Here is a 6,533-nt window from a genome sequence, read left to right as displayed (position 1 = left end):
TAGATCTGTCGCAGCTCATGCTGTTTTTTAGATTGACTGGCAAATCCCATTTATAGGCTGCTTGGAGTATCTGCGGCTAGAGCGATATTTACACATTAATGCATTATAGGGAGATCCCCTTCCCACTTCTTATGTTATTGTTTCGTTCTAAATAGGGGTGGTGCTTATGCTGGATTATTTATTCAGTCCGCCAATGCAATTTAGAATAATTGGTTCATTCATAATCTAGAATTGAAATTGTAGAAATATCTGTACTGATTGGTATTATTTTAGCAGCTTTTCCTATCACAACCATGACCTTTGGTCATTTAAGACACCTCCCACCTTCTGCTACAGCCAGCTCAAAAATACTTTTTCCTTGGCTGCTCCCATGTTTTGGGATAGTCTCCCAGAGGAAATTAGAAAGTCTAGAACTCTTGCAGTGCAGTATTGGAGGATTTGTCAAATAGAACTTTTTTTGGAGGGGGTGGGTTGATAATGATTTCTACAAATTATTGCCCTTTTATTATTATTTTTTAAAATTAGAAAACATGCATGGTGTCTGTGTAGCTCAACTAAAATAATACAACTAAGTGAGATAATACAATCAAACCCACAAAAACAAATTTCAAACATTAACTCTGGCAACAATAGAATGTGAGCTTATACTGTGCCGAGGAGGATGAGTGACAATACACACCAGTGACCATACATGCAGCCTGCATGTTTACTCAAAAATAAGCCTTACTTAGTTCCATTAGGCTTCCAGTAAAGCTTCGTTCTGTTTGTTTTAACTACAGTTTACAGTTCTATACCAACAATCAAATATTTGAAAGATAGTGGTATAAAATCACACTCTTCTAAGCAGAATTATACCCTTCTAAACCCATTGACTTCTAAACCTTTGGATTCAGAGGGATGTAATTCTTCCTGCCCTGGCCTGGGTGGCCCAGGTTGCACTGATCTTGTCAAATCTCAGAAGCTAGGTAGGGTCAGCCCTGGTAAGTTCTGGTGTGGGAGACCACCAAAGAAATATAGGGTTGTTACACAGAAGCAGGCACTGGTGAACCATCTTTGTTTGCCTCCTACCTTGAAAACCCTAAAGAAATACTCTATGAACATGATAGGATATCTAAAGTTCTGGAAAGCGAGAGATGTTGCCATGATTTAGGAAAGTTGTTGGCACGAGATGTGAGAAACTATTGCTTCCTTGAATATTTCTGGAAACCCTTATAGTTCTCCAGCATTTTCCCTGAATGAAGGGGATGAAGGAAATTCTATAGAACTGGTGCAGAGATTCTCTCTGACCAACTGGGAGAGAATAAATTTTAATACTTCAATGGTGGTGCTGGAAGAAGAAATAATAAGAACTTTTAGAGATTTGCCAGCTGCAGAACAAAGGAAACTTACAGAAAGATTGGAGCAAACTGGAACCTCTCTTGTACAATGTATGATGAGCCCATTAAATAGGAAGGAGACACCTTTAGAGATTGATGATGAGACTTTATCAGTGAAGAATGAAGTGACTGGCTTCATGGACAATGGAGCAACTGGCAAAAACCGTCAAATAAATAAATGACTAACATCACTTTATGGATCTTGGAGAGTCATCTCATGGAATATTTCAGGCTGGCATTCAAAATTGGCGGACCCTAGTTTTAGAGACCTTTTAAACAACGTTGACGTTTCATTACAGGAGACCTGGTGTGTGGTGCAAGACCATATAATACTCTCAGGCTATAAGTGCTTTGGCACCCCTGTGGTTAAGCTGAATCTATATGGCAGAGCAAGTGGAGGTCTGGTTACATTCATTTCAGAAAGACTGAAAGGCACATGCCACTGGTTAAAATGGGAAAACGATAATCATATCCAAATCTTGAGGGTAAAAAAATGAGTCACATGAAGGGGCCCTGATAAATTCCTGCGAAATTCTTTGGCTGGAGGACTAGCTAGTGGGCATGCAAGGTCTGCCAGAACTGGGACCTGCAATCTGGGATCAGATGCTCAGGAAGTCTATGGAAGCTGAAGATGAACTGCACAAGCAGTCATGCTGCCGTCTGTGCCAAGGGGAGGCTTATGCAGGGGATGAAGTGACTCATTTTGTTTCTAAAAAGTCCACTAGATTTAAAAAGGTGGAATGTGTTACATTTGTCTTTCACCGCCAGAATCACAAGCCTTAAAATGATGATCTTGCTGGTACTTGAAAGCATTTCAGTTCTAATTCAGATTCTCAAAGGTTGGCGAAGAATTATAATGAAATATGTATAGTTCAGTAACAGATATACAATTCTGAGTACACTATACCATCAACAATCTGAATTTCCAATAACTTGAAAATTTATAGATGTAGTTTCTATGGCACAAAGTATGTCTATGAATTAAGGAAAAAATGATATTACATTAATTAAATATTATTCAATTGAGACATTTCATGAGTGCTAAAAAGGCTGAGCACCTGGCCTGCAGGTGGCGCACTGTTTGAGCTAGCAGCACCAAACTTTCAGGGATTGTTTGGGGGACTCTCCTGATGATACTACCCGGGTTTGGTGAGGTTTGGTTCAGGGGGTCCAAAGTTATGGAGTCCCAAAGGGGGTGCCCCCATCCTCCATTGTTTCCAATGGGACCTAATAGAAGATGGGGGCTACATCTTTGAGGGTCCATAACTTTCGACCCCCTGAGCCAAACTTCACCAAACATGGGATGTATTATCAGGAGAGTCTCTTATTTTTTTTTTGTAATATTTTTTATTGCATATTAACAATTATTACAGAAAGGGAATAGATGTTCATTACCTCATAAGTTAACATGAACGCAAATTAATTCATACAATAATTAAAAAGAAAGAAGAACAGTTGTCAAACTGAACTATCTAAACTAATACAGAAAAATTTGCGACTCGTCTTTCTAAATCCTTCCTTTTATCCTCCCTTACCTCCCACCCCCCACTTCCCTCCCCAAGACTTCCCCTCTACGTTGCATTCATAACATTCCCTGGTAACTAAATTTTTATCATTAATACTTTATCTGTAAATCAATTAAAATAGTAACAATTAATGTTACTCTATTCTATACTCATACAAAGTGAATGACGTCCATTAAACTTTATTAGTATAGTTAGTCCACGGCTGCCATGTAGAATAGTAGTCTTCCGTTGGTTTCCCTCTAAGTGTAAATGATATTTTGTCCAGTGTAGTAATGCACTGCTGACCCAGCAGCACCGTGGTAGAACGTTGCTTGGCTTTTCAAAGCGGACCTCTGACCTTCTGGTCGCACCGCGCCCCACTCCTCATCCCTATGAGTCCACTTGAGGTCACGAACTGTCTGAAACCAGTCACGAGCAGGGACAATGGTCTTGCCCCAGGTGAGGAGATTAGGCTCCAGATGTACGCTCCTCTCTCGCCTTGTGTAGGTGAGATCATGCATCACATGATGATCTCCCGACCTCCGGCTCTCCGGAACTTCCCCGTTCCTCCTTCCCTGCATACGATAGAATAACAATAAAAGGTGCAGGAACCAGCCGCGGGGGGGCTTCGCTAGGAACAGGGCTCCAGCTCCGCTGCTGGCGATCTCCACCAGATGTTATCTCAGCGTCACCGTCGTTCTTCACGCTGACCCGTTAGATTGCGACTACAAGCTGGTGCGAGCCGGGAGATCCTCGAACCTCCACCCTGCTCACGCACGTGCAAGCCTGCTGGGAAAGGGCAGCGATACCCGAAGTCCACGCTGGATGCGCATCCAGGGACCACCGTTCGGCTCGCCTGTCCTCCTGGTCGAGCGCATCCAGAACCTGGCGTCTAGGACATTCTCGTCGGCCGGAACGCGGTGAGTATGGGAGCTTGCAAAGCAGGGCTTATGACAAGCTGCGTTGGCGAGCTGGGCGTTAAGCGAGAAATCGGCAGGAGTCCCGGTAAAGAGAAGGGAGCTGCGCAAATTGGTTGAGATTGAGCTCGAGTGTCCATGGTGCAGAGGGGGGACATTGAATCTTAAGGACTGGGGAAAACATCGAGGCCTCTTAGCGCAGAGCCTCGGCGATGTCACTGCTACTGGCGTGGAGACAATGTTATGGCCATGTCAGCCTGCAGACCTATGGCTCCCTTGCTGTAGGCGCCCTCCTTTCGATCTTTCACCTTCAATTTCAACCCCGAAGATTTTCTCATATCCGGCTAAATTGGGCCTGTCCTCCTTCTGCCCCTTGCTCCTTAAGCCCATTTCAAATTCTCCAGCGGCTCAGCCGCCTCCTCCCTGCTCCGCCTTCGTTTTCCAAAGCCACCGCCTCCGTCAAGCCCGCGTAATGGCGAGTTTTAAACTTCGCCAGGCGTATTAGCCCGCGATCTGCAAAGAGAAACCCTGGCGGAAGAGCGATGCGTCGGTATTGCCCGTCCATTTCACGAATACTGAGGATGGCGTTGTTACGGTAGTTGTCGAGTACCCAGCCCTTAAGCTATAACATCCTGCGCTGGGCTCCATGGCGGTGCTTGGAGACGATGAGTCACCAGCTATGTGAGAGGCATGCTAGAGGCGGTAGCTGAGGAATCACCTAATGGTTCGGACTGACTGGGAAGACCACCTTCCATGCTCCTGGAAGCCCTGCACAATTTGTAATCTGGGAAGCGAGTTCGCCAGCAGTGCTTCAGCAAAGGCCAGCGCCTCTGGCGCCCTCATGCAGCAGCAGCTTTTGCGGCCCGATGCGCAGCTAACCAACCCCAACAATCAGATTGTCCTACCACAAAGGGGCCCACCCCGCCCCGCGATGCAGCCTCCGAATTAAGCCTACAAAGGCGTTTTGTCAAAGGATTCCCAATGCCGGCCAAGCCCGCAGAGCTTCTCCACCATCCGACAAAACCCAGAACCCTATGCGAGTTTGTGAGCGAGGCTCGAGCTCTCAAAGAAGCAGGTTGACAACGAGGAGGCCCAGAAGCGAACTCCTTAAGCGTCTTGCCAAGGAGCGCCTCCATTTGAGTCACCGCCAAAGCAATCACAGGAGTCTAGAGTAAGAACCCGAACTAGCCCGACATGCTTAAGGCTTACCGGGATATCCGGGTCCTTAAGCCCACTCTGCGGACCTCCTGGCGCAGCCCTCTCCCATTGCCAGGAAACGGCCGAGGCAGATGTTTCAATTGCCACCAGTCCGGACGCTTCCGTAGGGTGCAAGGCTACCCGGTAGGGAGCCTGCAACCACCTGAGGGGTCTCCCCAGGGAGAGGACCCCCCAGGGGAGGCCGTCCCGGGCCTTCTCCACCTTTAAACAAGAACTATCCCCTTATTGCAGGGGGCCACGGCCTGCAGCTTGCCAGACCCTTTTACCCCAATGTGGGGCGGGTATCCCTCCCGAGGCGGCCTCGGGGGGGCAGCCGCCGCGCCAGCGGGCTCCCTGCCCCAAGAGCATCCGCCGCCCACTTCACACAGGTTCGAGGCCCAGGTAAACCCCAGGGTGCAAGAGAGCTCGGCCGCCAGCGGCATTGACCGGGCGGCCTGATCAGTGGCGGCTGGGGGCACATTTGCGCACCTGGGAAGAGGGAGCTGACCCGCGGCCCCGAACTGTTCAGGCGCTCGCCAGCCCTCCCCATTGCCATGGGAGAGCTCGGCGAAGTAAGCCCGCCCCCACTGCCCTCCCCCTCACGCTGGACCCGAAGACCCCCCGGTATGGGTAGGAACAGTGGCCACTGCCCGGAAGAAAGAAATTGACTGCCATGCACCAGCTTCGTGGAGGAACAGCTGGCTGCGGGCCACATTGAGACGCCTCAACATCACCATGGAACAGCCTGTCTTTGAGCTGATAAAGAAGAGTGGCGATGGCGGTGCTACAGGATCTCAGAGCAGTAAATGCCTGCATCAACCCATGTGGGCCCCTCTTCAATGCGGTTTTTACCCAACCCCAACCTTATCCTCGGACTACCAGGTCCTGGTTGTTGACCTGAAGGATTGTTTCTTCTATATTCCTCTCTCCGAGGACCCGAGTACATTTGCTTTCCGCGATTGCGGTGCTTAATCATCAACTGGCCCGGCTTGAATGCAATGGAAAGTATTGCCCCAAAGGGAATGCTCAACAGCCCCACCTTGTGTCAGTTTTTTTTGTCCATCGCCCTAGCCCGTTTAGCCAGCGTGGCCGGAGCCATAATCATCCACTACATGGATGATATCCTGAAATAACACCGACCATCCCCATGAGTGGATAAGCTGCTGGCGGCACACTAAAACAGTCAGGCCTAGCGCCGGCTCCCGAAAGGTGCAAGAAACGAGGCCATTCCTGTATCTGGGGCATAAACTCCTCCCTCCTACTCGCCCATATCATACCAGAGATACAAAATCCCAGACAAGCCCACACTCCTCCAGCTGCAGCGCCGGAACCTCAATTGGAGTCCGCCCTTCTGCCCTCACGCCAGCCCTGCTCCAGCCCCTGTTCACCAAAAAACTGCTCGGCTGTAAAACCAGGGGACAGGATCAACTCACCAGCACGGGGCGCCTTCGGGCGGTAGGAGGTCCTAGCCAGCGATGGGTGGATGGGTCCCCTCAGAATCAACCTCTCTCCCTCTTCCTCGCCAGACACCCCTCTCT

This window comes from Sphaerodactylus townsendi, linkage group LG08 (genome assembly GCF_021028975.2).
Source record: "Sphaerodactylus townsendi isolate TG3544 linkage group LG08, MPM_Stown_v2.3, whole genome shotgun sequence".
Taxonomy (NCBI): Eukaryota; Metazoa; Chordata; class Lepidosauria; order Squamata; family Sphaerodactylidae; genus Sphaerodactylus; species Sphaerodactylus townsendi.
This window is presented reverse-complemented; position numbering follows the sequence as displayed.